We start from the raw sequence: 23,525 nt of genomic DNA, 5'->3' as shown, positions 1-23,525 counted from the left end.
TATTTTTTACCTTTTAGCCCTAAGATAATTTCTGTCTTTTATAAGGTTTTCTTAAAAAGTCACCATACCATCCTTGGGTCTAGTGTTTACAGTAGATGTTGCTGGTTATAAAATTCAGTTGTAGGAGGTTGTTGGCAAACCAAGACCCTCCATGGCCTTTATCTATCCCCAGCCTAAAAACCTTGCTCCCCGTGAAAGCAGAGTAACGATATGAAAGACTACAATACTGACTTTACAACTTCATTCTGCCTCCCCCAACCTCTTGCTCTCATGGTTTTCTCTACCCTTTGCCAGAAGAGAATTTGTCTCTCTCCCCGCCCCCACCTTTACTGTCTTCTCTAATAAGGCTGCCATTATCAGGTGTGGGCCAATGTCTACTCTATCTGAGAGCATGGGGAATTGTTTAGCCTTTCAACAAATAGTGATGTTTGGATCAGCTCCAATTAAACATTCAGCCGTGAAGATGAACTCCTGGGCCTACATCAGCCAACAAGAAAATAGCTTCCTTTTTGTCTCCCCGAAATTAGAAAAATGACAGTGTGCCTGCCTACCTTCCCCACCTTTCTCCATCTCTCCTTTCTCTGTTTTCTCCTCCGTACAACACACACCAGGCGTCGTGCTAGGTCCTGGGGACAGACACAGCAGCGAAGGAGACAGCAGATATGAGCATGGGATGCGAGAAGGGGAGACCCACAGGCCAGCACGTAGGCTGGCTTCTGTGAAGGCCGGACAAGAGCCGGGGCTGCGCGCAAATGTCCAGGGGTCTGTCAGATACACAGGGAGGGCTTCTTACAGAAATTCGTATTTGAACCAAGAGTGAAAGGGACCAGAAGGAAGCAAGGCAAAGTAGAGAGAGGAGATTGCACCAAGGAAAAAATGGTGCACGTGAGTCCAAAGCAACTAAAGCATTTAGCAAATTTGAGGACCTGCCGTGAGTGTGAGGCAGGAGCAAAAGAGAATGTGAGATGGGACAGCTGAGAGATCAGCTACACATGGGTAAAAGTGTGGCCTGGGGCATAAGAAAGGATCCTTTGGTACTTACGACCGTGTTTTAGGTTTGCCTTATCCGTTTGTTTGCCTTTAATAAGCTGAGTCTTATTTCTGGACATGGTTTTCAATTGTCCTAAGGAAGATACACGGACAATGATAAAAATTGCTATCAAAGTCATGCCTTTAGGGGAGCTCATTGTTAGTAATTAGCACATAGTGTTAAGTACTGAGGAGTTACCAAACATAAATTCAGTTTGATGTATATATGTACTTTTCCAGTAGGCAGATCTTTGCCATCATGATGCCAAATTATATTTATTTATTTATTTTAAGAAACGGAGTCTCACTCTGTTGCCCTTGGTAGAGTGCCATAGCATCATAGCTCGTAGCAAACTCCAGCTTTTGGGCTAAGGTGATTCTCTTGCCTCAGCCTCCCGAGTAGCTGGGACTATAGGCACCTACCACAATGCCTGACTATTTTTTGTTGCAGTTTGGCCAGGGCTGGGTTTGAACCCACCACCCTCCATATATGGGGCAGGTGCCCTACTCAGTGAGCCACAGGTGCCATCTGACAAATTATTTTTATACATAAGCTAATAGCAACTTACTTTATGATCCTGTCGTTCTTGCATTTCTTTTTTTGTTTGTTTATTAAATCATAGCTGTGTACATTGATATGATCATGGGGCATCAAAAACATATTGTATGGGGGAATCTACTAAATTCAAGGCACCTAGCTAGAGGCTGGGGATGCAAATAGGAATACTGTGAGATTCCTTCTCATAAGCTAATGGGGAAGATGGACGCAGAATGATTGCTTAGTACTTCATAAACAGCTGTGATTAGAGATAGACTAGAGCTTTAGGGAGTAGAGGGAGTGCTTGCCTTCATCTGGGGGAGTCTAGACAACTCAGTAGAAGAGAAGGGTGAACTTTATCTTAAAGAATGGTTAAGAATTTTCCATAAGCAAAGTCACAGATGGGGAAGCTACTTTCGATGCAGATAGCTCACCCACATAGAGTTTCATGGAGTTGCCCCAATAAAATAGAAATAATGCTAAAATTACTAGATTCATTCAGCTCTACAAATATTGTTTCCATTCTTCTAGAAACTTAGATGCTATTAGGTTACAGCCAGAATTTGTAAAATCACAGAGACCTGGGTTCTGATTTCATCTCTACTACCTTCTAGTTGTAGGGCCTTGGGGAGGTCACTTCCACCCTGACCTTCTTTTCACTCATTCATCATAGAGCCTATTTTATGGAATTCATAGAGAATAAACGAGGTGAAGTACTTAGCGCTGTGTGGAGCCTGCAGTAAGAGTTAAATAAATGTTAGCCATGTATGATTAATATTATTATTATTATCTGTCATTTAACACCTAATGAAGCATTGAATGAACCACAACCTAGTGACTTTATAGAGCTAAGGTACCTCCTGGAGACCTTAATAGAGCTCCACTCATCTGTCCTCAGAAAACTGTGGTGTCATTGTAATAAATCACCGGCTCGAAAGTGGGCGCACACGGTCCTATCCTCCGCTTGCCACTTGGGTTTCACTCCAATTATCTTGCTATTTCCCCTGGCGGTTCCTTTTTTTGCTACTCAGCCAAAAAACTTCCTGAATGAGCAGTTTGCTTTCTCTGCCAGATCATTAGCCAAGCTGCTGGGAAGGCCCACACCTGGCTCCCTCCTCCCCTCCCCGCTAGGTGCCTTCCCCAGCCACTTCTGCACCAGACTGCGAGTCCACACAAATGCATTCTGTGGCACACAAGCTTTGCCATCCCGAAAACACAGGTTCTGGAAGCTTTTCCTGCAGCTTCAGATGGCAGTACATTGTCACTTTCTACTCTCCTTTCTGCTTTAGAAAACAAAACAACAAAACAATACAAATAAACCAAAAGAAATCTTATCTGTGGCTCAGATCCTAAACAGAAGCCTAAATGCTTCCCGTGCTTAGTCAATCCAGAGAAAATAAAACTAAGGAAATAACTAGAATGGGGAAGTCGGAGAGATCCACTTAACAGCACACCCAACTCTTGTGCCCTCCCGAGTTCTGACCCCGTTGCCCTGAGCGGCTGGGACACTGCTTCACCATCCAGCCACCTTGGCCCGGCTCTTCCTTCTGCCTTGCTACACCCTTTCCCATGACCAATCTAGAATCCTGAATTTAATCTTGATTCCTTTCCCTCAGCCATCACATCCAAGCCATCACCAAGTTAACTCTGCCAACCAGCTCCCTAATCTCTCTCCAAACCAACCACTTGTCCCCTGCCTGCCCCACGGCTGCCTGCCCATTCCCATACACGGTGGGTGACAAATTTCCATCTTCCTTCCTCATTTTTGGTCTCTTCCAGTCTTTTTTCTATTTGCAAATCAGGGATCTTTACGACTGCCAAGGAGATCATGTTGCTCTCCAAGTAAAAATACTTGTGTTGCTTTGTGTCACCCTCAGGATCCAGGCTGAACGTCTTCACCTGGCTTAGGAGGTCACCTTTGGGACCTCCAAGACCCTCCCCTCCTCTACCTATTTCTGCTTCTCTGCCCTGCCCAGCCGTCCTCTGCTCCCTGACCCTTTGTGTGCTTCCATGGTTCTTTGAACCCCTCAAGAGCCCTCAGCCACACTTCTCTCCACCGCAGCTGCGTATCAGGCCAGCTGCTCCTGGTTAGGCCGTGCTCAGTGAGAGCAGCCATGACCTCTGTATCTCACAGCCACCTTCCAGCCTGGTTCTGAAATACATGCTTGTATATGCATTGGTACTGGTTTCTTCAATAATTATTTAGGAGAATCCTTTTGAGAGGGAAATGGAAGAAGTAAAACCAAAATTATCCTGGGACTGGGAATGAGAACCCCTCTCTGCGCAGGAAAGTGGATGGCTTGGTACCCTCCACCTGCCCGCCTACGAAGCATCACTTCCCAGCCCCCTCCTGAATAGATCCAGCCTCTCAGTTCTCTCAACTTGACAGTCAGCAGAAGGGCCCAGATTGGGATATTTTCCAGAGGCAGGTTGAGTAAGCACGGACTGAGCTGACCCTGATAGAAATGGCTGAGAAGCTTTGCAGGGGGATTAAGCAGCTGCCTTTAATCGTGTTTCCTTCAGATTCCAGCATGTGGGCAGGGCTGTGTGGGCAGGGCTGGGCCATGTCTCTGAGCCTCAGCTAGACTCTACAGCAGTCGTTCTCAACCTTCCTACTACCGTGATGTATTTTCATTGTTACAAAGGGGTTGAGAACCACTGCTCTACCGGTTACGGGGGGCTCCTGAACGGGGAAGCCTAGAGTTGGAAACGCGGAATATGGTTTCTGCTTCCACATTTTAAAAACGCCACAGAATTATCTTTACTTCTGCTTTATCTTCAATTCAGAAAGCTTTCATATTTCTAAATGTGAGGTGTTCTCATTAGTCCCTGGAAAATTCTGTATATTGGGGTTATATGACAACCAAGACAAAAGCAGAAGATTTGTTCTGTACCATATCAAAGGAACCCATGGAGAGAAACATCCGAGGACCAGTAGCTCATCTTGAATGCACCTCGGATACAACAATCTGGAATCAGTATGCTATTTTCACAAGTGGCATGTGCCATGGGCCAAGGGTACAATATCCCGTGTTTAGTCCTCTTCCCTCCCCACGTGGAAAATAGTCCCCTTCCTAGATTACCTAGCATGATAGTTTCTTAAAAGTCCCCAAAAGAGGAGCTGATAATTTTACAAAATCTGGGGTATATCCCTGATACCCCATGTCTTAGAGAGTTTGTTAGTAAAGACAAAAATACTATAGTTGACTTCCGGGTGGGGAAAAGAGTTCTTGGAATATAGAACAGCAAATGGAATCATTTAATTATTTGCTACAACTCCTCATTGACAAGTGAAGAATCTGAGTCTTGGACTACTTGCCCCCAAATCATGCAACTCTATATAGACCCCACTGGATTACAATGAGAACCTGTGTGCTTTCTGCCACACCAAATTTGAGATTTTAGCAGTGAAGGGTTTTTAGGTCTGTGTCTTTGATGGGAGCCTTGTGCACAGCTAAATTGGGCCATTCATCATTTGAGCCTCCTTTCAGCTTGAGGGCTTAGACTTGAAGTTTTAGGTCAAGGGTCTATACTTAGCATAGCCTAAAACATAGAAGGCACTCAGTGCACTTTAATTGAATAAATGTTAAATTCGTGCTGTGTAGTGTGCATACACTCTGAGAGGGTTTCTGAGCATTTGAAACTTCCAAATATTTTACCTAACCCTCCCTGAGATTTTTAACAATTTTCTTTTTTTTCCTGTTGCACAGCATCCATTTTCAAATATTTCCGATAAGGCTACAGGCTGTGTAGGCATTTCAAAACCCCTGGACACACGAGGCTACATTTCCTAATTCAGGTACAGCTGAGTTTACTGTTTTAGGTTTTTAGTATGTTAAGGTGAGTCTCTCCCTGAATTACTCAGTCTATCTTTGCACTCACAGCTCTTTGGAGTACTCTATATCCCTGAAGGACTCCAGTGTATGGTTGCACTTGTGTATTAATAATGTATTTGATTCGTTACTACTGTGCCCCAAACAACATAACCCCTGGGCCTATGCACAACATTTAAGACTAATAATTATTTCACATAGAACTGCTTACAAAATAAAATCATCTTTAGGGACATAGGGAGAGTGAGAATCTAAAGCATGGTACTGATTTCTTTTTCTTTTTCAAAGCAAACACTTGACCTTAAAGCTGTTGCGTCGTCTTTTGACTCAGCCTGACCTTAAGGTAGCCTTGGGTTTCACTGGGGCATCTCAGTGGCTCCTGTCCTCATATTGCTGCTGCTGCCATCTCTTAGCCAATGTTCATGTTTACTGGCAAAAAGAGCCAAGCTGGAAATCCCATGAATACTCACTGTTAGGTGTAACACACACCCGGGTCTTCACCAAGGTGGCCCTGAGAGGTAAGGCCGGGCTTCTGTACCTGTGGTTCCCCAAGCTCTACCTTCCTCTGCCTCTCTGGCCCTACCTTTCTGAACTAACACATTTTTCAGCACCCAATTCTTGGCCATACCATCTAATTAACAATAATTACCAACTCTGTGTGCACCAGCTTGAGACACACTTCTGCCCCTGTGTCATTGGGTCACATTGAGTGACTTCCCACAGGTGCTAAGAAGGCCTTGGGGCTGATCTCAGCTGCTATGGCTGGGTTTGAATTGTACCACTTACTGTCTTTGTAAATAAGGGTAATCCTGCTGTGAGTACATTTTCCTCCAAACAGATTTTTCGCCACCACCAACCCTGGAGAGATAGGACTGGGAGCTGGGTGCTGACAAGCCCACACTTCACGCACATTAGCAGATTTTGGCACACACCAGTCATCAGCCAGAGGAATCTGAGAGGGACAATGACCTGGAATCTCTCTCCTCGCTTCAGATGCCACCGTCATGTGGCAATGCATCCTTTACAATAATTTCCAAGGAGTTAATTTAAAATTGCTTTTTTCAATCTTGTTGGTGTCTTTTCAGAGGGTTCTTACTACCTCAGACCTACTGACTTTAACCCAGACCCTTTCCTAGTGACATTGGGGAATGGGTAAAACGTACTTAAACAAAATAGAAGACAGTGTTTTAAAGAGTTATAAAGATCTTTACCTAGTGACATAGATTAAAAATCTCACCAGGTGTAAACTTAGCCTTCCTGAAATAGGGACCACATAACTCTTGGCTGTAACAACATATATTTGCATATTGATAGAATCCATGGATTCCTATAGCTGGATTGGGATATTAGCAGCCATTAAGCACAGCAGTTTGCCTCTTGGAAAGTTGTGGGGTGAGTGATTATTTAACATCCAGTGAGGCAGAAAACACTCAATTTCTAAAGACAAGCCACCTTTGATTCTGCGTTAGAGGCATGCCATTCATCTGTTCATTCATTCAGTCCTTCAGCCAATAGTTACTGAATATCTTGGGTATCAGTATTGCCATATTGTCAGTAATTGGAGAGAATGGAGAGAAATAAGTGTCAAAGGAAGTTGCTCTAGTGTTTAGCTCTTCCACTTACGCGCACTTACCAGTTGTCCAGGTGTTTGCTCTCCCATCCAGCATCTATGTTGAGTATAATGGGGCAATACAGGGTCCTCCCTCTGTCTCGTATTGGATGCTTGGGGGTCCCCACGGAGATGCGGTACACAGAAAATGCACCCGGTAAGCATTTATGCTGGCTGTTCTACATGAGTTCTAGGTTATGAAGCTTCATGGTCACAGAACTGTCAAACCTGAAGAAACCACAGAACTATCTAGCTCTCACTTCCCTGGTTTATACACTGTTGAAGACACTGAGATTTGGAGAGTTTAGTTGCTCAAAGTCACACAGCTAATTATTGGCAGAAGCGAGCTCAGCTCCACCTGTCTTCATTACCTCCTGTCTGCTTTTTCTCCTCTGCAAGTTCCTGATAAAAATCTGTAAATCCTTGTATTGTGGTGGGCCCCTGTAGTCCCAGCTACTTGAGAGGCTGAGGCAAGATGATCGCTTAAGCCCAAGAGCTGGAGGTTGCTGTGAGCTGTGATTCCATGGCACTCTACCGAGGGCAACAAAATGAGACTCTGTCTCTCTAAAAAAAAGAAAGAAAAGAAAAGAAAAAAAAAAAATCTGTAAATCAAAGTGAGGAAGGTTGTAAGAGGCCATCTGGTCCAGAGGTCTCCAAATTTGGGTGCACATTTAGAGCCACTACAGCTTGAGTTTTCCCAGAAATTTTAGTTTCCTTGGTTTGGGAAGTTAGTTTCTGGGTCTGGACATTTAAATGTATAAAAGATGCCCTTGATGATGCTTTATTGGTTTTAGGGAAAACTGGAGTGGACCGCTCACCCACACATCCTACTCAGCTCACCCACTCATTCATCCATCCTTGTCTCATAGTCCCTGAAATATGCATAAAAAAAATATCTCCCAGGCTGGGCCAGGTGGCTCAAGCCTGTAATCTTAGCACTCTGGGAGGCCCAGGTGGGTGGATTGCCTGAGGTCACAGGTTCAAGACCAGCCTGAGCAAGAGCAACCCCACCTCTAAAAAAAAAAAAAAAGAATCTCCCAAATCATCCATATCCTGTGTCAGGAAGATTCTACCAGGCTCTCAGCACACCACAGGCACATGCCCAGAGCCTTACCCAGTTGCTAAACATCGCTAACTAGCAGGATTGGTCCATGTGCCTCTGACTGTCTGCAGCTGGCCCTGTGTTCCGCACTTGCCTCCTGCAGGTCAAGCCAGAGCCCAGCCACGGTGGGACAGACCCACGTCCACCTTTCGGCTGCGACAGAAGGGCACCAGAGGCTGTTTCCCTTTATTTACTTTTAATTATAATTTTCCTGCGTGGCTCTGCCCTCCTGTGAGAGCAGAACACCTGCTAATGGGATTACGTGGTCTGGGTGGCGCGGCTCCTCCTGTCCGTGGATTTCACCCACATAATTGATTTTGGTCTGTTCCCTGACACTCGCCTTCACGGCATAGGGTGTTATTAGGGCCTTTGTTCCATTTTTGAGTGACAAAGCCTTTACAAGCCAGCCAAGCAAAAGCAATTGTTGCATCTCTCAGTTTTCTTATTAACTAACAGAGAATTGCAGGCAGCTTGAAACACGCTGAGAGAAATAATAACCTAAGCGGCTGCTGGGGAGCAGAGGGGGTCCCTTCAACCACAACAGCCTGGCGAGATTAACAAGGGCCCCTTCGCTTCCTCATCAGCTGGGTCTCCTCTCCCCATCTCCTTTCTCTGTCTCCCTCTGACTTTTCCACACTATATCTCTGTTTCTGGACTCTTTGCCGCTGCCCAAACCAGCCCAGTGGTCCCGAGAAAGGGCCTGGCCTGAGACCACCGATGGGGGTTTCTGCTATATTCCCCCACCCTCTGGCGACTGGAATCACCCACTCCAATCTCCCCGCTGGGTGCAGTACCTATGTTTCCATGCTTTCTTTTCCATATTTTCCAATTAAAAATATTTATTGTGAAAGATTTTAGATATACTAAAAAAGAGCAAGAGAAAAAATGAACATTGGCATCAGCCTTCTGCCCAGATTAACAAAAAATATGTGAGCCACCTAAGGCCTCCTGGGAATCCTTCTGTGATCTCACCCCCTCTGCCACAGAGCTCACTATTCTAAATTTGATATCTGTCACTCCCATGCATTTATTTATGTTTCTACCACATGTGTGTATCACTAAACAATAGAAAGTATTGGCATCTATTTAAACTTATAAAAATATTGTTATACCATGTGTATTTCATAATCTGAAAGTTTTGCCTCTGATATTTTTCCATTGATACGTGGGCTAAGGTGTCCTCTGATAAATCACAGTGATGGCCTTATATGTGTTAGAGGATAGTTAGGGAGTCACCATACATTCTACTATTACACATGTCATCATCACCATGCGTATTTGGGTTCACAAGTCATGAATATGCACAAGCTTTGCCTGAGACACAGCCCAGAAGTGGAATTGCTGGGTTGTAAAGATTCATCTCTGGTTTTCAACTCTAGTAGGTAATACCAGGGTGCCTTGAAAGGGATTTTATTTTCCTCATGGTGTAATAAGATGAAACACAGGGACTGGTCATCCCATTTCACGTGAGAGCACAAATCAATGATTGGCTGGGATGTTAATAGGACTAAAGCAAGAAGAGCCATTCCCCCCAGGTCTCCATTCTTGGTTTCCCACCATCCAGGAAATCTTAGTTGAAAAGAAGCATCACCACAGTTCTAATGGCACTGGGAACTCATCCCTTGCTCCCCTTTCTTGGTGACTTTGCATTCTAATCTTGAGCCATTGGCAGGTGAGATCCTTAGTCCTGACCTGTCCTGTCCTGTGGCCCAGGCAGGGGGACTCCTGTTTTCTGAAGGACCTGCAGATCCATCACCCAGAGCTGCAACCTAAGTGGTGCACCCTGTCTCTCTGAATGCTCCAGCAAGTCGGTTGTTCCCACAGGCCCAGATTTGAGCTTTGTGTTAAGAATCAGTCTTGTTAGCCGGGCGTTGTGGCGGGCGCCTGTAGTCCCAGCTACTCGGGAGGCTGAGGCAAGAGAATCGCTTAAGCCCAGGAGTTGGAGGTTGCTGTGAGCTGTGTGATACCACGGCACTCTACCGAGGGCCATAAAGTGAGACTCTGTCTCTACAAAAAAATAAAAAAATAAAAAATAAAAGAATCGGTCTTGAATTTGGGTTCTCACCCTCACTGATTCTGTGAGCAAATCAAAGGCTTAACTTTTCAGATCCTGTTTTCTCATCTGTAAAATGGGAATAATAGTTCTTGCTGTGCAAAAAGGGTGAGGATTGAAGGAGCGGAGCAGAGCAAAGAGCACAATGCTGGCAAACAGCGATTGTCCAGTAAAAGGCAAAAGTGACTTCAGAACACCAGCTTTGCTCTTCACGTTCAGTGAGAGGGAGGCAGCCCGAATACCTCAGAGAAAGAGAGGATCCCAGGATTGGGGGAGAGCACTGCTCCCACTGACTCCCTTCACTTGGACACCAAATACCAGGGGTGGAAGCCACAGAGGGCCTTCTGTCCTTGACTAATCCGTAACGATTTGGGAGGGAGGTTGACTTCATAGGGCTTTCCTAGGCCTACAAGTTCCTCCCCAAAGGAGACTGGTAGAACTAGTTTCTTGGGGATAGAAGACACAACTGGATATGTGAGCCTTGTGCTTTGGCCTCCTTCCTCACCTTTGTAATTTCACCTTGAGAAGGGAGAGGAGTAATTTTCTCCCTCTGTGCTCGTTTTCTCCCTCCCGCCCCGTGCTGTCTGGCCTCAGTCTGTGCTACACTCATGTTTCCTCTTCACACTTCTCCTGCTCTCTCACATAGTTACCCCCCTATTTAATTATCCCTTCTGTCTTTGTTTCTGCCTCTGTCTCCTCTCCTCCCATGTTCTTTCCCGTACCCTCTCCGTATGCTTTCTTTATAATCCTCATGCCCTCCTGGCACCCCCCACAGTGCACCCCTCCCATCCCCAAAGGCTCTCACCCAGCTTTCTTGAACGAATGATTACTAGAAGGAATAGAATTGTTAAGAAACAACAATATTTTCTAGGCGCCAGTGTGTAAAATGTACAATAATCAAGCGGAACGGCACTAAATGAATTATGGTTTTTAAAAAAAAACAAATTACCAACCTGTCAAATACTATTAACGCTCAAATCAGTAGAAAGAATAAGAATATGGGTACAGAGGGAGCTTTCCTTTCTTTGCAAAGCAAATACCAGCCCCTCATAACAGCTGGTTTCAGTGTCTGGAATGAGTAACTGATAAAGGGAAGGAAGGTAGAGGTCTCCCCAATGAACCGTTTTTCATGGTGTCAATGTAATGTGTTACTTTCGTGTGTAGGTCAGATGCATTCCTGTGTTTGACTGAAGGGTTTATTATCTTTCCATGGCTTAATGATATTCTATGGGATAGAGCAGACAAGAAAGGGGGAAATATGAAAACGGAAGCAGGAGTGGAGGTGGGTTTTCAACGCTTGAGGACTGATGTGCCTTTCCAAAAAGACAAGTTTGAAAGGAAAGCCAAATACACAGGAAAACACAACAGATCCCCGACCCCAGATTCCATCTGTCTTTTTCTTTTCTTATTTTCTCTTTCTTTTTCCTTTCTTGTTTATGCTGAAAGGCAGGAGACTGGTACATGGGGGGTTTTAATCCTATGGGATGATTCTTGCACAGAAGCATCTTGAAGTTAGTGTGAGGAACGGAAAAGAAAATTATATCACTTGGGAGTTGAGATACACTAATGGTGGTCACCACAGAGCATCCTGGAGACCACAGAAATTCCTCATCAGCACTTACAAGGTTATTTTCTTCTTTAACTTCGGTTAAGAGAAAACAGAGCCACTGGGGACATAGAAAAGTCCAAGAATGTCTGCCCCCTCCAGGTGCTCACGATTTGTTTGAATTCATCTAAGTTTCTTGGTTTTGTCCTTCACCCAATGATCAAATGACCAAAGCAGAGGTGAAAATACCATCAACAGTGGGGGAAACTATATTATAAACAGATGTAACTTGTCTGGTCTACTGGAGATGCATGTGTGAGTCATTATGAAAGTTTTGAGCTACACAAAAATCAAGAAACGTAAAATCCATGTGCACAGAATCAAATAAAGCCCTCCCAGCAACACTGATAAGCCAAGCAAGCTGTAATGTGCATGGGTGAATCAGAAAGGATGCTGTCAACTGTGTTTCTTGAAAGTGAAATAATGGATCATAACATGGTCTATCTAGAAACTTTTCTAGTGACCCATGTATTATATCCTGGTTGAATGAAGAAATTTGCTATGAACCATCTAGATGACCTGGAGTTCTAATTGATAAACACAGGATCCACTTTCTGTTATCTATTAACTACAGATAACAGTTCCTTTTTAGTGCGCTGGTGTCACAGCTCACAGCAACCTCAAACTCTTGGGCTTAAGCAATTCCCTTGCCTCAGCCTCCCAAGTAGCTGGGACTATAGGTGCCCACCACAATGCCCGGCTGTTGTTGTTGTTGTTGAAGTTGTCATTGTTGTTTAGCAGGCCTGGGTTGGGTTTGAACCCACCAGCCTCAGTGTATGTGGCTGGTGCCCTACCCACTGAGCTACGGGCACTGCCCCAGATAACATTTCTTCCTTGACCTTCATATACAGTCTTTAAAAGTGCTTTGGGAACTTTGGATAAAAAGAAATATAGAAATAGAAGTTACTATTCATGTTATTATCACCTAACTGAAAAGAGCATTTTCCTATCATATTTATAAAATTTGCACGTCTTCTAATTACCTCCACATGCATTTCTTAAAATTATTATTTTTAAAAAACCCTTTAGGTTAGAGAAGTAATTGTGTTTAATTGTGTTTATAGTATTTCAGCTAGAACTAAATGGATTTCAATGGCTAACCTGAAATATAAAATGTTGTTACTTTGGCCTATGTTTGCATTTAAAGTGTCCAAATACAAGGGTTTAAGTCAGAAAGACATGAAATCACAAGGAATACTTGCCCGGTTTATTTGTTCTTTATGCAAGTCAAAGCTGTGTATGATTACAGTGTTGGTTGCATTTAAGTGCTTTGTTTTCCCTTGGGTTACAAACATCTAAGGGAGGCGGAGGATAAGAGGATAAAGAGAATTGAAAAGAATTCTCAAAAGGCATTGTGAAGCACATCAGCTGAGGAGTGAGTTATAAATGTATCTAAGGAAGAGACATTTAATTTCCTTCCACATAAGCTTGAGGCTGAATAGAAGAACTTATCTGGCATAACTTTACTTACCAGGAACAGCAAATTTTAACAACCTCTTGGTGTAGGGAAAGAATAATTCAAGCCACTCGGTAGTAATTATCCATTACCTTTGTTCAGCTATGGTGGTTCAGTGTTCCCTACCATTTCGACATAATTCAGTGCCACAAGTATTTGTCGAGTGCCCATTAAAGTTCCAGACATAGTGCTGGGCTTAGGGACATAACACTCAAAGAAGTCATAGCACCTACTTGCAAAGGAGCTGCAGTGGTAGTGGATCCATAAGGTAGAAGATATATGGTAAATTATGTAATAGTGGAAAGCATAAATCAGTAGGAGAAAGCAGAAGAGTGGGCAATTAATTCTGTGTGGGCTTGCGTTGAAATCAGCCCAGAGTATGTACTCATGCGGGCACATTCCTTCACTCAAACAGCAGATATGTTTTGCCTGCCAACAATGTAGCAGACATCATGTTAGTCAAAGAGGAACTGGAATGATACGCGATTATAAGCTGAACCACGCTGAATGATAAACGAACCTTATTTAGGCTGGGATCCTCCTCCTGGAGGACTTTCTTTATCTGGCCACGGGACTGGGGAAATGGTAGAAGTTTAGAAGGTAAAAGAGAGAAGGAAAATATTCCAGACGGAAGGAAGGGCTTCTGCAAGGTTCTGTTATAGGAAGCAGAACACGAGTCACCAGAGGAGAAGGAAGGCCAGTCCAGAGTAGCTCACAGAGCAAGGAGGAGCATGGGATGTGTATGAGTTTTCTGGGGTTGCTGTAATGAAGTGCCCCAAACCTGGTGGCCCAGAGCAACACAAATTTATTGTCTCACAACTCTGGGGGTGAGAAGTCCAAGATCACAGGTTTGGTGGTGTTGGTTCCTCCTGAGGTCGTCCATGGCACTTGGCCACTGCCAGTGGTTTGAGGGTGATCTTTGGTGTTTCTTGGTTGTGGACTCATCATCCTGATCACTGCCTTAATCTATGCAAAGTGTTCTCCCTTTGTGTATCTGTGTTCAAATCTTCCCCTTTCAGAAAGACTCTAGTCATATGGGGCATGACTCTTTCAAAAAAGACCATGTTGTCCTGAAGTACTGAGGTTTAGGACTTCAGCATATGGATTCGATGTGGGGAGACAATTCAGCTCCTAACAATATGAACTAAGGCTGGAAATGGTGCTGGCATTTTATGCCTTTGACTTCTTTGAGGACTAATAGGACACGTTAGGTTCTTGGTTCTTTATCCCATGATTTTTTTTTTTTTTTTTTTTTTTTTTTGTAGAGACAGAGTCTCACTGTACCGCCCTCGGGTAGAGTGCCGTGGCGTCACACGGCTCACAGCAACCTCTTACTCTTGGGCTTACGTGATTCTCTTGACTCAGCCTCCCAAGCAGCTGGGACTACAGGCACCTGCCACAACGCCCAGCTATTTTTTGTTGCAGTTTGGCCGGGGCTGGGTTTGAACCCGCCACCCTCGGCATATGGGGCCGGCGCCCTACTCACTGAGCAACAGGCGCCACCCTATCCCATGATTTTTAATGGAAAAAAGCTATGATCAAATTTACATTTCAAGAAATTTTCTTGCCTCTGCATTTTATGATTCATCATGGAAAGCTTGGTGTGGACAAACCAATTGGAGGCTATTCCAGTTATCTGGGTGAAAAATGATGGATTAGGATGTACCAGGATGGAGAAGGGAGGAGTTAATAGATTAAGAAGATGTTAAAAAGTAAGCAACTGGGTGGCGCCTGTGGTTCAGTGAGTAGGGCGCCGGCCCCGTATGCCGAGGGTGGTGGGTTCGGACCCAGCCCTGGCCAAACTGCAACAGAAAAATAGCCGGGTGTTGTGGCGGGCTCCTGTAGTCCCAGCTGCTCGGGAGGCTGAGGCAAGAGAATACGTAAGCCCAAGAGTTAGAGGTTGCTGTGAGCCGTGTGACGCCACGGCACTCTACCAAGGGCGGTACAGTGAGACTCTGTCTCTACAAAAAAAAAAAAAAAGTAAGCAACTAATAGGACCAGTTGAAGAATTTAGATGATAAGAAGAAAATAGCGTCAAGGGTGGCAACTGGATGAAAGACAGCATCACTTACTGACACTGGGACAGGTTTGATCAAGAAAATCTTGAATTTAGTCTTGGCTATGGACACTTAGAAGGATCTTTCAAATATCCCAGAACAGATGTTGAGTATGATGCTGTTCAAACACTCTGGAACTCAGAAAAGAGGTTCATGCTAGAAATATAAATTTGGGAGTTAGTATTGTATAGGTTCATTCATAAATTAAACTGTGCTTCTGAACAAACATCTTAGAAACAGGGTAGTATGAAAGTCTCTAGGAACATGGTTTGTTAAACTTCAACTTTAAAGGGCAATAAAAGAGGAGGAAGCATACAGGAAAATGAGTGCAGGAGAGGGCAGAGAGGTAGGAGAAGACAGTCATACAAGTCAAAGGAATAAGATAGTTCAAAAAATGGCTGCAAAGTGATGAGGCAAAATAGGTGCCCACTGGACTCCACAGCATGAAGGACAATGGAGACTCAGTGCAGTGATGTGGGCAGTGCTGTAGTGGGATGAGCAGTAAAGGAGAGGAAAAAGTGTAGAGTTCTTTTGAGATATCTGATTTGAAAGCAAGAAAAGAAATGGGGTTCCAGCTGGAGGAATATGGAGTCAAGGGAAAAATTGTGAAGACACAGAAAAGAGTACATTCATGTTGATGTAGGAAACCCAGCTGCTTATACAAAAGAGCAAAGGAAAAATCAATGCTATCAGATTCTGGGAAGGCTGGAGGAGATTGGACTCAAGCAAAATATTGAGAGAGAGTTAATTCCTACATGCCAAATAGGAAAGTAAAAGTAGATTGTTCTGATATAGGTAGAATAGTTGATATATCTGTTTTGAGTAGAAACACAGACCAATTTTCTAATCACTGTTGTCAAATTTTGTGAAAAACTAAAATCCTCTTTCTCCAATGGCCATCAGAGACTCTTAATAATGTGTGTTTAAATCCAACATTTTGAATCAATTTTATTCTAAAAATTTGACCTGTCTTGTTTTATATTATAACTTCATATTTTATTTAGAGTCTTCTTCCCCACAAGAATTCAGGTTTTGATTTACATGCCTTGAGATATAGACAAGGCTATGGATATGGTCTTCTTCCTCACTTTTTAAATCCTTCCATCTTCCTTAGATATGGCTGGGTGTTGTGGTTCATGCCTGTGATCCTAGCACTCTTGGAGGCTGAGGTAGGTGGATCACCTGATCTCAGGAGTTTGAGACCAGCTTGAGCAAGAGTGAGACTCTGTCTCTAATAAAAATATAAAAACTGAAGCAAGAGGATCTCTTGAGCCCAAGATTTTGAGGTTGCTGTGAGCTATGATGCCATGGCACTCTACCCAGAGTGACAGAAAGGGACTTGTCTCAAAAACAAAAACAAAAAAGAAAAGGAAAAAAAGAGATAAAGAGTCTCTGATCAGAAAGAGTTGGCTGAACTTTAAGTTGTTGGTCTTAACTTCTGATATACTGTTACCATCTGCAGATTCAGAGAGAAGAGGTGAAGACTCCAGTTGTCCAACTAGTTGAGTCTCAAACACAAGAAACTGGTCTAGTTAACATTAAGAACCAGGATTCAGTGGCTTCTTCTAGCTGACCCTCAGCTTGTAGCTAGATGCTCTGAACATTTTTCCTCAATGGGTGAAGTCTATAATAAGACTTGACCTCACAGCTCTCCATTCCCTCTCCCCTATTGCCCATAGGCTCTGTTAGATAGATCACATGTGCATCTCCAGAACTGTGAGGAACTCAAAAGAACCGCTCAGGCTTTCCTACTCTTGTCATACACCATTCCATTTCTTCTTAGTGTTCATCTCTCCACTTCTCGAACATAAGTTAACTAACATCAGGTTAGCAGGTTTTGCAACCTAACAGACTATTATGAACCAGGTGACAACTGTAAGACTCACTCTATTATTACAGACAGGCACCAAATAATTATTACAGCAATCCTCTTCCACTTCATAAAGGAGAATGAATAAAGAGACACTTTCTCTCCTTTTTCCCTCTCCCTCACAAATCCTATTTTCCTCAAAAACATGGCTTCACCCTTTTGTCTGGCCTTCTGTCTTAGATCTGTGCAGAGAAATGTATCAAGCAGATAACGTCTAGTCAATCCCTTGAGATGTAGATTTGAACCACACTGCCATTTCTCTGAAGTGAGAGTTTGAAGTAGGCTATGGCTGAAAAATTAGAAATGGTCTACTTAGATCTTTATCCCATATTACTGCAAGAGTGTAGTAGTAGGTGGTTGAATATAGGTGAGAGTGAAGGCTTAGGATAGAAGTCGGACAGGTAACAAAGGAGGATTTCCCAGCATTAATGAGGGTTCGCTAGAGGTTAGTGATGACAATTAGTACAGGGATCACCTGCCTTACCGGGTGACATTCTCCACTACACTTTTCTGCTCAGATATAAGAATGGACACATTTCTGGATGCTTACCTAATTCAAAATGTTGGAACAGGACAAAGGGAGCATAAAGGAGTAAGGTAGTTTGAGCTAGTAGCAACACAATTATTGACAAGAAGGGCCTTAGGATCCAAATGATTTAGAAAAAAAATGTGGAAAAAGTAGATGATAATTTTGGGAAAAATAGAGGGATCTTTGGACTGGAATATCAGTGAATTTGATGAATGTTTCTAGCAGACATTATTGAAAAAGAAAATTGACTAGTGAAGATTTCATGTAAAAAAATGTTTAATTCAATAATTTTGAAGATAGATCAGTTACAAGTTATGACAAAGATGGCAATATTTGAGGTGGAGTGAGGGGAAGAGTCCTGAACAGGTCAAGAACTGAGAAATCAGTTTTATATAAGTTATGCAGGTTTCAAAGTCTTGGATGAATACAGGAGGAAAATGTAGTTTATTTAGATGGAAATGAGGAGAACTAGGGGTATAACTGACACTCTGGCATGACTCTAAAAAAGCAGTTTTAGCAAGAGGGTGAATAAGTATGGAAGTACCACTAATGATAGTCAAGAAAAACATGGCCACACCTCTGGACTCTGGAAGAAGTGTCAAAGTGAGAGAATGAAGAGCTAAGTTTGCAAAGGGGGTGTCTTCAGGAGATATACAGGATTAGAAGTCAATGTAGCCCAAGAATAGGTCATAACATTCTGAGAAACTTATGGAGGAAATATTCTCTACATCAAGTACCGTGGAAAGCTTGATAGATGAGAGAGGAATAGGAACTAGAGGAGCACAGGCCAGGGTGGGAAGTCAGGGTGCAAAGGGATATTTTCATTTTGACAGCAACAGAGATGAAAAAGGACAAGAACCAGAGTGGTTAGTGGCCCAGTCTCAGTAGTCTCTCTGAGAAAGATGTAGAAAAATGTGTGCTGGTCCCAAAGAGCCAACTTTTTCTTCATAGTCCTAATATCTACCTGACAAGGAGAAAATCAATAGAAAACAAAACGAACAAACATGTAATTTCATGTTAGAAATGTGCTATAAAGGTTGAAGGGCAAGATGCCATGATGGGTGGCGCCTGTGGCTCAGTGAGTAGGGCGCCGGCCCCATATACCGAGGGTGGTGGGTTCAAACCCAGCCCCGGCTGAACTGCAACCAAAAAATAGCCGGGCGTTGTGGCAGGCGCCTGTAGTCCCAGCTGCTGGGGAGGCTGAGGCAGGAGAATCGCGGAAGCCCAAGAGTTGCTGTGAGTCCTGTGACATCATGGCACTCTACCGAAGGCAGTAAAGTGAGACTCTGTCTCTACAAAGAAAAAAAGAAAGAAAGAAAGGAAGAACCTTATGTGGACACTTTGATTTTTAAGAATCTGGTGGAGTTGGCTTGCAAAGAGTTGGAGACCAATGAATCTTGGCAGAGATGAGAAAATGGAACAGGGAGCCATTGTGGGGTTGAATGCAGTAGGGTGACAAGGGATTGCTCTGTACTGTGGAAAAAGGATGGAAGAAGGTGAGAAAAGGAGGTATGACAGGTTAGGTGGATTCAAGATTCATGTATATCAATTTCTGGAAATACTATTGCTATTTAAAACAACCTGTCTGTCATTTTGTCTTTTTGAACCCATTTTCAATGGCCCCATGTTTTCTCCAAAATTGAAAACCCTGGAACCTCATCACTTTCCCTTTATCACTTCACTCCGCAGTAATTATACGGTATAACTCAAGACTAGGAAGTCAGCTAAGAGTGAAAATAAAAATCTGTTTTCACACTGAATAGTTATGTTGAAGTTCAAGTTATACATATGTAGGTAAATTATAGATATCTGGTGTCATTATTCAATTTAGCTTGTCACATTCTAACAAAATGATCAAATTTTATGGACAGTTACCTCCTTAATTTGTAAGCTTATCCTTTTTCTATCCTTAAGATTATGCTCATCTGTACTTCCAGCTATCCCCTACCACCATCAAGTGATAATAATCTCCAGATCTCCTCTTCCATGGCATTGTTACAAACCAGTTTCCTATTAGAATAAATTGTTCTTGGTGTCTGGTCCATACTTTCCTAAATTTTCTAGGCAAACCTGTAAAATGCTTAGGTTCTAATTGCAGTCAAACTGCCCAGGTTCAAACGCCTTGCTCAACCCATATTATGTGACTTTGAAAGGCTATTAAACTCTCCACACCTCATTTTCATTTTCTTCATCTGTAAGATGAAGAGTATAAAAGTATTTAACTTACAAGAAGTTTTTAGGTCTAAAAGATGATTCAGTCAAAGAATTTATCACAGCTTTGTTCATAGCAAGTATTCAATGTCAGCTATTATTGTTATTATTACCATCATCTTCACCATCACTGTCATCATACCATCACCACCACCACCTTCACTACCATTACCAACATCACCACCACCTTCACTATCACCGACATCATCATCATCCCATCATCACCTTACTACCACCTTCACCACCATCACCATCACCTTTATCATCATAACAATCATCACTATCATCCCATCACCACCATCACCACCATCACAGCCTTCACCAACATCATCAACATCACTGTCATCACCATCACCACTATCTTAACCATCATCACCACCTTCACCATCATCATCAGCATTACCAGTGCCATCTCCACCACCAAGGCTACTACTATCTGTTTATGAACATCCTCTTTTTTCTCCATGTTCCACAGTATCTCTCCAAACTAGATCAATGTATACAACTTTTACTCCCTCAGATTCTTTATTCCTCTATTCTTCTCACTGACCTAGTCTCTATTATACTTTCAAAGTTTTAGAACATCTAAAGCCCACTTTTAAAGTTGAAACTACACCTTCAATGCAATTAGTTATCATCACTCTATTATTGTCTATTATTATCACTCTACTACTGTCTATTATTATCTATTATTATTATTATCACTCTGTTTCTTACACATGCAAGCAAACACTCTCAATTATATCCAAAGCTCGAGATCATGCAGCCTCCTTAATCACCCCTTTACCTAAGTTTAAATCCAGTGATTAGAACTTCCAGAGCCAATCATCCCTATCATTTCAGAAAAAACATTTTCCTATCTGGGACTCACATTTTAAACTGAAGGTGGTAGCTTCTGAGACATTGGAGGAGGGGGGCTCTTTTAAAGGTCTATAAAAAAAATTGATAAGCAACCAAATTGTTGTGGCCTACTTTTGCTTACAAAGCATATTAACAAATTGGATCTATGCTGGAGCCCCACCATAGGTATGCAAAAACTCTACTGTCCCTTTTTACTTATGAGCAAACTCTGACGTGAAATCAGATGAGATGCCCAAGTCTTCACAGCCAGAAATGGCAGAGCAGAGCAGTGCATCTCAGCCTGTGCTGTCCACCCACGCTGGCTCAGGCTATGTGTGAATTCTAATGGAATTCCCAGCCCTACTGTGCTGACTTCCCCAAGTCTCCAGAAGGTCAGGGTTCAAGTAGTTTGTATAACCTTCAATCCACTATCAAAGCCTTCTCACTCTCCAATGAGTAAATATGTAAACTTTTCACATTCTCTATGAATACTTCTCTTTAAATTCTAGGGGAGAGTATTATGTAGAAAATCACTCTCTCCAGGAAAATCTCCCTTTAAATTGTAGGGGAGAGCATCCTGGAATTGTGTTCATGCTATAGCTTCTCTGAAAAAATTAACTAATGGATAATCTGAACCTAGCCCTAAATTAGAGAGATTGAATATTACTTGACTACTCTCAGGCCAGCCCAATGTTCAGATTTTCTCAGGGTTTAAAAGAGCCCCTTATATATTCACAAAGGCACAAATGATGCCAAAATCAATGTACTTGCTGCTGAAAGTTGAGAACAAAGGAGTCTAGTTTACACACTATATATATATATTTACATATATGTGTATATATATACATATATACACACACATATAGAAAGCCTAGTGCATATATATATACACAAAAAAAATAATAAAATCAATATTAGTTTTCCTACAGAGGATGATTTTTCTGCAAACAAATGGATAAACAAAGGGAACACACTTTGTTCCCAAACCCACTCAAACTCCCAAATCATCCATCAAAACAACCCACACACACTCAGACACAAGCATAAACACTGAGTTCAAATTCTAGTTGTTAAAGGAGGAAATAAAAGCAGAGGTCATATGTATGCATAAGGCTTCCTCTCCTCACTCATGGGGGCAGAGTAATTTTTTCACTTGCTAACTCAATGTCAGAGTCTGAGACCAAATACAGACTCAGTGGCCAGGGGACTGAGCATGTGATGTTTGGCAAAGCAATCATTACAAAGAAACCTCACTTCTAAGGGAAAAACCCAGAGAGACCCCGAGGAGGCTTTGACCTGTATATTTGTCTTTGATGGTAAAAAAGAATCATGCTTCTATAAACTCACTAGCAGTAAAGAATTTACTGCAAGCTTTAATTTTAATCCCAGTACAGGACACGTTTTGTTGTGATAAATCCCAATAGCCTAGGAAAATTAATCTTGGCTTCACCCTCGGCTTGGGTGTGAAGCAGCTCAGGGCAGGTTAACTCAAAACAGGAGCTAGCATCAGAGCTTTGGTTCCTTACTTGCTAATTCTGTGGCCTCAGATGAATTACTAAAACTCAATAAGCCTTGTCTTCCTTGGCTATAAAGTGAGGAAAATAATAGATGCTCTTCCTCAGAGTCACTTTGAGGATCAACTGAGGGAAATTGTATGTATGCGAAGTGTGTGCTTATGTGAACATGTATGTGAATATAAATATGTATATGTATGTTTACATGTATGTATTCACATAAACGCATGCATACTTACATATATATGAGAACATTCTTTGAAAACTGTTAAGTTCTATCCAAGAGATAAACTAATTTTAAAATATAATTTAAACTGCCCTGTTATAAGGTGTTTGTTGTAGTGAGATTTCTCCTTCAGTACTTATGGACTAATTTGGCTATTGGTAATAGAGGGAATAAAATATTTGTGAGATGATAAAATTAGACTTGTCATTAATATTCATGAAATTAAGTTTTTCTCCTTACTATTAACTAGCCCAGAAAATATTAAGCTCACAAAATGTATCTTATGAGCTGTATTTTGAATAGGACTTTATAATTCCTACCATGTATATCAGATTTACCTGATTTTTATATGAAAGATTTGTGATATCCTTCCTGATTTTTGTATTAAAGAATTGTCATGTATTTGAAAGAATGTTAGCTTTGCAGTCTCAAAGGTTGAGCTGAACCCGTTCACTCAGACATATCTTAACTGTGTCAATATGACTAATTCACTTTCTTTTTCTGTTATTGTTATCAATAGCTAACATTGGTGACACTTAATATGCTCCAGGAAAATTGCTAAGTGCCTCACACACACTGTCCTTGTTAATTCTCCACACTCCTGATGAAGTAGATACTACTTTTATCCATATTTTATAAGGAAGAAAACTAAAGCACAAAGCGGTTGATATTACTTTCCTAAGATCACACAGCTAGTCAGTGCCAGAAAGCTGTTATGCATCCAGCTGATTCCAGGCCCATCCTCCTAACCTTAAAACAAGGTCATAAAGTGCCACGTTGAGCCCTGGCTAGTGTCAACCTTTGCTTCAGGCCACTGTCACCACCTGTTGAGAGTTGCCTACATCCAGGCACTGTACTTGGGATTTTAAATACAGTGTATCATTTTCGATTCTTTAATCAATTTTTTAAAATAGGTACGATTTTTATTTATTTCTACATGAGGCAAGTAAAAGTTAATGGGTTACTGTCAAAAACCTTGCTCAACTCCCCCAGGTCACTAAAGGCAGAGCCAAGATTCTGGCCAAGATCTGCCTGGATCCAAGCTCCAGGCA

At 42.3% G+C, this 23,525-nt stretch overlaps 1 protein-coding gene across 5 annotated transcripts in view; it reads left to right on the top strand.

Annotated features, from left to right (window-relative positions):
* The window catches only part of LOC128588282 (neurotrimin), a 957,145-nt gene that overhangs the window by 411,816 nt on the left and 521,804 nt on the right, over positions 1–23,525 (top strand). The window lies entirely within an intron of this gene.

The sequence above is a fragment of the Nycticebus coucang genome, chromosome 6 (assembly GCF_027406575.1).
Source record: "Nycticebus coucang isolate mNycCou1 chromosome 6, mNycCou1.pri, whole genome shotgun sequence".
Classification (NCBI taxonomy): domain Eukaryota; kingdom Metazoa; phylum Chordata; class Mammalia; order Primates; family Lorisidae; genus Nycticebus; species Nycticebus coucang.
Note: the sequence above shows the minus strand (reverse complement) of the source record. Positions and strands in the feature narration are given on the sequence as shown.